Source organism: Capsicum annuum, chromosome 11 (assembly GCF_002878395.1).
Source record: "Capsicum annuum cultivar UCD-10X-F1 chromosome 11, UCD10Xv1.1, whole genome shotgun sequence".
Classification (NCBI taxonomy): domain Eukaryota; kingdom Viridiplantae; phylum Streptophyta; class Magnoliopsida; order Solanales; family Solanaceae; genus Capsicum; species Capsicum annuum.
The window spans coordinates 39,142,114-39,150,306 of NC_061121.1; positions in this window are offsets into that span (position 1 = coordinate 39,142,114).

The window sequence follows — 8,193 nt, forward strand, 5'->3', positions numbered from 1 at the left end:
ATGAAGCGGGATGGATGACATAGTAGAAATAAGTAATAATAAATAATAAAATACATATCAGATAAATACGAAATAATATAAATACGAGCAATTCAAAATAAGAAGCTACTTCTATGGGAGATTATTTATTAATTGAGTATGTATATTGTAATCACAAGATTATTGTGGAAGGTAAGGATACTCTTGCTGACTTAATTGTATTTGATATGATTGACTTTGATGTGTTAATAGGAATGGATTGGTTATCTCCTTGATATTCTTCTATAGAATGTCACGCAAAAATAGTTCATTTTGAGATAGCTAATGAACCTAGTTTTGTATTAAAAGGGGGTCAAGTTCCATAGGTTGTTAAAGTTATATCTTTCATGAAGACTCAATAACCATTGAAGAAATGTTGCATGAGTCTCTTAGCTATGGTAAGTGATGTTATGGATGGAATACTTAGTTTGTAGGAGCTACCTGTTGTGAAAGAATTTTTTGATGTATTTCCTGAGGAGTTATCAGGATTACCTCCAGTACGAAGGATAGACTTTGGTATTGATTTGGCACCTGACACTATGACAATATGATATGGAACCAGCAGATTTGACTGAGCTAAAATAGTAGTTGTAGGACTTATTGTATAAGAGTATTATCAGACTAAGTGTTTCACCATAGGGTGCACTAGTTTTCTTTGTAAATAAGAAAAATGGGTCTTTAAGAACGTGTATTGGCTACAAACAACTAAATAATGTAACAATATGTAATAAGTATAAGTTGCCTCATACATGGGACCTATTTGAGCAGTTACAAGGGGTTGTCCTTTTTTTGAAGATTAATATTCAATCTGGTTACCGTAAACTTAGAATCAAGGAGGAAGATATATCCAAGATAGTATTCAGAATTTGATACGGGCATTCTGAGTTCTTTTTGATGCCTTTTAGGTTAGCCAATGTTCTAACTGTATTCATGGACCAAATGAATAAGGTGTTTAGGTCATTTCTAGACAAATTTTTGATAGAATTTATTATGATATTCTGATATATTCACGTAGCTAGGAAGAATATAAGAATCATCTGATGACTGTATTGCAAACATTTGAGGAACATAAGCTATATGCTAAGTTCTCAAAGTGCAAATTTTCGCTTGAGCTAATATTATTTTTAGGGAATATTGTCTCTAAAGATGGAATCACAGTGGATTCTAAAAAGACAAAAACAATGCATAAATGGCCTAGATCTACTTCATCTATGGAGATTCACAGCTTTGTGGGTTTGGTAAATTACTATAGACATTTTGTGAAGAATTTTTCAAATATAGTAGCCCCATTAACCAAATTAACCCAGAAAAATATGAAGTTTCAATGGATGGAAGAATGAGAGTAAAGCTTTTAGAAACTCAAAACATATTTGACTATCATATCTATATTATCCTTACCATTAAGTTACAGGATTCAAGGTATTTTGTGATGATTCAAGGGTTAGATTAGGATGTGTTCTCGTGCAACATGATCATGTTATTTTTATGCTTCAAGACAGGTAAAGAAACACGAACTGAACTATCCTACACGTGATTTGAAGATGTCCACAGTGGTATTTGCTCTTAAGATTTGGAGCCATTATTTATATATGGTGAAACTTGTGATATTTATACCAATCATAAGAGCTTGAGGTACATTTACCAGTAGAGAGATCTAAATATGCGACAACATTGGTGGATGGAACTACTTAAGGGTTATAATTATGCTATCTTGTATCATCCAAGAAAAGCTAATGTTGTGGATGATGATTTGAGCTATAAATCTATGGGAAGTTTGGAAAAAAATAGTTCCTGGAAAGACACAATTGATAGACGATATGCAAAAACTTAAAGGCAAAGTTTTCAAGTTTGGTGTTGGAAAGTCAAGGGCATTGTTGGCTTATGTTCAAGCTAAATTTTCTTTGATAGAGTATTTAAAGGCCACTCAATATGAGGACATGCAGTTGTACAAATATTGAGATGAGGTCCTAGCTAGTCAAAATAAGACAATGAGTAAGGAATATAATGGTATTCTTCGATTGGTAACCAATTATATATACTAGATGCAAATGAGGTAAGACGAGTTATTCTTGAGGAAGCTCACAACTCCAGATATACCATACATCTTAGCTCTACTAGGATTTATCATGACCTGAAGAAATTGTACAAGTGGAAGGTAAGAAGAAAGATATTGCTAACTTTGATTCTAGTTGTTTGACTTGTCAATAGGTAAAAATGGAGCATCAGCGATCGGCAGAATTACTACAAGCGATTAGGATTCTAGATTAAAAATGAGATATAGTTACCATGGATTTTTTAAATAGGATACCACAAACCAATAAAGGTTATGAATCTACATGGGTAATTGTCAACCGACTTACTAAATTAGCATACTTCTTGTCAATAAAGACTACATATAGTGGAGTGAAATATGCTCAGTTATTTATGGATGAAATTGTTTGACTTCATAGAGTTCCATTGTACATTATTTTTTATAAAGGATCATAGTTCACTTCACGCTTTTGGATACCTTTTCAAGAAGCATTGGATATCTGAGTAGATCTTTGTACTGTATTTCATCCGCAGACGGATGGACAGTTTAAGCGTACTATACAAATCTGGGAGGATATTTTGAAAGCTTGTATTCTTGATTTTTGGGGTAGTTGGAATACTTAATTACCCTTAGCTGAATTCAATTACAATTGTAGTTTTCATTTAAACATTTAGATGGCTCTATATGAAGCCTTGTATGGTAGGTGATGTTGTTTCCTATCAGGCGGTTTAAAGTTTGAGAGGATAAGGTTTTAGGACTAAACTTAGTACAAGAAGCAATGGACAAGGTCCAATTGATTAGATAGAAGTTGCTCATAGTTCAAAGTAAACAAAAGTATTATGCCCACAAGAGGAGAAGTGATTTAGTATTTATAGTTTGGGATAAGGTTTTTGTATGAGTCCCTCCTATGAAAAATGTGATATAATTCGATAAAAGAGGTAAATTGAGCTCAAGATATATAGGACCATATGAGATAATTGATCGAGTAGGAGAGGTGGTGTATCTTGTGGCATTTTCTCCTAAGATAGCTTTCATCCATCTAGTATTCCATGTCTCTATGTTAAGGAAGTGCATATCAGATTCTTTCCGCGTACTTGAATCACCGACCTTGCAGTTAGAAGGAAACTTAACCTATGAGGAGGAACTAGTGGCTACCATTGATCGACAAGTAAAAAAGTGACGTTCGAAGAAGTTTGTGTCCGTAAAAGTCATATGGAAGAACCATGCCATTAAAGATACTATATGGGAGTCAAAAAATGACATGCGAGTCAAATACCCTTATTTGTTTTAGTCTTCAAGTATACACTTGTTTTAAATTTGTGGACTAAATTTCTTAAGGTAGGGAGAATGTACTACTCCATATCATTAAATAATGTGTATTTATAGTTGAAAAAGCAAAACAATAATAAGGAAAAGGAGGATTGGGTTAAAGCCCATTTAAAATAAAAAGAAATAACAAAGCTAGTGGTCCTAATCCCATTACAGAATTTGGTATGCCAATTTAATCAACCAAAGCCTAAAGGAATAAAATAGATATATATAAGGACCTTAGGTCAGAGAAATGCAATAGTAGTTGCATCAAAAACACCAAAATCAACTTGTCTATACTGGAGAAGAAAATCAAAGGAGGAAGAAGAAAAAAGGGTTTGATCAGAGTTTCCTTTTGAGATTAAGGTAAATCTTTCTCTAGTCTTACTGTGATTCTAGTATAAATAATTTATATAGGTACTAAAAATCTTATTCGCAGAGACAAGTAAGTTGTAATTTTGCGATACAAATTTGATGGTTTTGAGTTATAAAAGTTGGTGTGGCTTGAGCATAATGAGAGTTCAACTAATTCAATTTGGTTTGACAATACCCATTTGGGTAGTAGAGGTACTAATTGAATTAAGAAAACTCATGGTTAGAGTTGAATAATTTCATCTATACCACTTGAATTGAGAAATTTTTGGGATTCTTTATAATGGGTAAATCATGAAATTCCTAGATCTTGTTAGTTTAAAATAGTTACACTTTAGCCTAATAAAGAAATTAACACGAGATTGATATGATATGATTATAGATTGATTGAAGGAAGTCATATGGATTGCTTATAGTGACAAGTTTCATATTTTGATAAATGTACTGTGAGTAGTAAGATTATCATAATTTTGTTTCTTAACTTGCATAGTTTATACATGATTTTGATGAAACAAGAATTACCGAATGCTTTGTTATTGCACGTGGGGCAAGTGTTTTACTTGATATGATGCTGAAATGGTTATTTGAGATGTTCTCACTATTATAAGACTTATTTACCATTACTTGAAATATGATTACTGATGTTATGCAAGTTCTTTATTTACTTGACAAATAAGTACTTTGACACATGTTTCATTTAAGTTTATTTGCAATATGTTCTTATATAAACTTAAATTCCCTATACTATTTTGAAAATGCTTTCATATGAATACTTACTATATACAAAGAAAGTATAAGTAGGAGTAGACCTTGATTTGAATTCCTTAGCTAATGGCGGGTTTGTTAGACCTAGTGCACCTTGTATTTACAAATTAATGTTATAGCCCTCTCTAGTGGTAAGTTAACTAGAACTAGCATACCACTACTGATCTCCCTCAAGTAGGGAATTACGGATAAGATCTTTGACACCTTCACGAGGGGTCCACTTTTAGTGGTTGTTTCTTGAAGTAGAATGCCTCACTGATTAGATGATTCATTCTTGAAAACATCCCAAATATAAAATATTTGATATGATACTATTCTTATTGAGTTTATTACGTAACAATTAGTTCACTTGCTTACATGAAACAAATGATACTGCTTATCAGAGTAAATTTCTTAAATTGCCATTGAAGTTTTACAAACATTCCACTAATGTAACTTATGAATTTTTTTTGGACAATAATATCATTGAACTCTATAATTATCCCAAAAATAAAAAACTAACAGAATTGTTAAAAACTTAACACTATGACTCATTTGACTATATTTGACCCAACACTTAATTATCCATAACCCATGAGCCATGACTATATGTGAAAGTTAGACTAGAGCATTTGAAAGGTAATGCCATTGTTCACCAAGAAGTTATTAAAGTGTTAAATGAAACAAGTATCTCTGCTACAAAGATGCCTTCTGATGCCCTTCACCATTCAAAAATTGATGGACAAAATCTTGAGAAGGCCTTCCAGCTACAATGCCCGGCTATCTAACTCTATATTCCATCCTTTATATATCAATGAGAAACCAGCAAAAGCCTATCATCTTCCCTGACCCCATCAAGTTTAAAAGTGGTATTTTCTTTTAAGTTCCTTGATTTCAGGAGATTATATTGAGATGCTTTCATTAGAAATTGATTCTAAGGCAAATGACTGTTGATTTCGGATTTGTACTAGTTTCATCAACGAAAAATGCCTTGTAGAATCAATTTAAATGCAGAAAACTCTCTTTGCCTTGTTGAACTTAAAAATTGTGATGTTTTGGATTGTGTACACAACCTCATCAACATTGTGGTGTGAAATGTTAATGCCATCAATAATATTAACAGAATTGAAATGCAACAGACAGAAAGCTCAACAAATGTTTTGTAGTACCATGTCCTTGCATCTTTTTCTTTCTTATGTTAAAAAATGAAATATCAAGTGAGTGCAACAAATTGTAACAGGGTGAAGTGGGAGGATAAGACTAAATGGCTTTTAGATACATATAATAATATATTGAGTGTAATTGCGCGAGTGAGGTTCGGAAGGGTGGTGTATATGCAACTTTACCCCTACTTTATGAAGGTAAATAGATTTTTGATATATCTTTGACTCAAGCTTTTAGATACATAAAAGTTTTAATATATTAATATAAACTAAAAAAAAAAAGGAGTACTATCACATAAAATGAAAAGGAGAAGTACTGAATATGTTGAGGAAGAATCATTTTATTCAACAAACGCTCGTTAATCTCACTTTGTTTTCAATATATTTAGTGACGTGAGAGTTAAAAGCCATACCATGCATGCTTTGTTTACATATTTCATCTACTAGTAAAATTAGACCAATAAGCCTTTAAATATATATTGTCTTTTAAAAAAGGTTGGGGTGGGGTGGGGTGGGGTGGGGGAGATGGGTAGCTGCTAAATTAGTCCATATTATAATGGATTCAACATTACATTTACTGAGTTTTAGATGACATAAAGTGTTGGGTTATGGGTTATGAATAATTAAATGTTGGGTCAAATATAGTCAAATAGGTCATACTGTTAAGTTTTTAACATTTTTGTCAGTTTTTTGTTTTTGAGAATAATTATAGAGTTCAATGCTATTATTTTTCAAAAAAATCGTAAGTGACATTAGTGTGATGTTTGTAAAACTTCAATGACAATCTAAGGAATTTAATCCTGCTTAACGTTCTTGTTTTTTGAAAGGGCATTTATTTCATGTTATTTATGACTTGTTCTCATTAAAATGATTGTGGTGAAGTGTTATTACTCAGTAAGCTAGCGTCTCACAACTCGCTATTATTTTTCAGAGAACACAGATGATGGTGAAGATTTCATTAACTAGAGCATTCGAGTTGGCATATTCCTTGCGAGCCCCGCACTTGTTGGCGTGGGCAACAGTTTATTTATTTGTTATGTTCTTTTCATTGAAAACTTTTAGAGTTTCTCCATAGTAGTTCTTTAGAGTTTGATTATTTTATTATTTTTATGAACTCGTGGAGTATTTGACTTCTTCTTATAGTTGCAGATGAATTTCGTTTTGTTATTTCGTGGTGAATCGGTTGTTGATGATATTAGTGAATGTTTTGGGGATGTTGGTTTGTTATGTTGTTGATTTGAGATAGGAATAATTTTGGGATAGGCCCAAAAATAGAAAAAATTTTACCCAATTTTCTTTAGACTAATGATGAGGCTGCTTTGGAATTCTAACCTCCTTAGGGCGGGTCATGATTCTATTTCAAGTCGTGACACATCACTTCTCTAAGATGAGGCTTGGATTACAACTTTTGGAACATCACTTCTCTCAGACAAGATGTCATTTACTATGTTTAAAATTGGCTTTGCAGGAGGTTGGGTAAAACAATCCAAATCAAAACTTGGTATCGAGTGCAAAATGGAGCTATTTCCATTTACAAATCTCGATAAAAATTAAAATGAAACAAGATATAAAATCAACGAAAATGGTAGAAAGAAAAAATCCCAAAACCCACTAAATCGTTATGAGATTGCAATTGCATATATTTTTCTGGAGAAGTTTAAAAAGAGTATAGAAAGAGAGGAGTAAATAGAGAGAGGAGAAGATTAAAAGAGGGGAGAAATTCAGAAGAATTCATTCCTTTTTCCACTTTTTACTCCTTTCAATAATTAGTAACGGATTGGGATCAAATTAATGAATCTTTTTACCACTTTTTCCTTTTTTAATAATTTTCCCACACGTTAATTTAGAAGAGATAAGGAATTAAAAAAACATGATAAATACTAAAATAAAGCATAAATTATTAGAATCCGCTACAACCTGCAATTAAAAACTTAATTTTATAAATATGAAAAAGTATAGTTATAACTTGCAATATACAATCTTAAAAATATATCTAGGATAATTTTTTCAATTTTTATATTTAAAAAGGAGTCCCGTCTATTACTTTAGATATGTTTTGCTTGATTTGTATAAATTCATTTCGATTTTTTTTTTTTGGCTTGATTTATATAAAATTTTCTTCATATTGTATGTCTTTGCCAGTATATGAGGTCTCTTTATCTGTTACATTGAATAATATTTGCACGTTTCAAAATTTTAAATCCTTGCCAATATATTGATGGATCTTGGTAATTAATTGTAGTAGCTAATAGTTCTGTGAATAACAGTTTTTATTAAAATGTCGTGTTTTGATTTTAGGATATTTATTATCTAGCTTATCTCTATACTATATATAGAATTATGATGTGTGATAATAGGGGTGACAAAATTAGCCCAAACCCATTTAGCCCGTCCAATTCGTTCATGCTTTAATGGATTAGGCTAGAGTGATTATGAAGATGGACTGATTTGGGCTAGCCCAAGTGAACCCATCACAAATCATCAATCCAAATGGGCTCATAATGATGTTCAATTTTGACCCATAAAGATGTTTAATCTTAGTATTTATAATTTCAC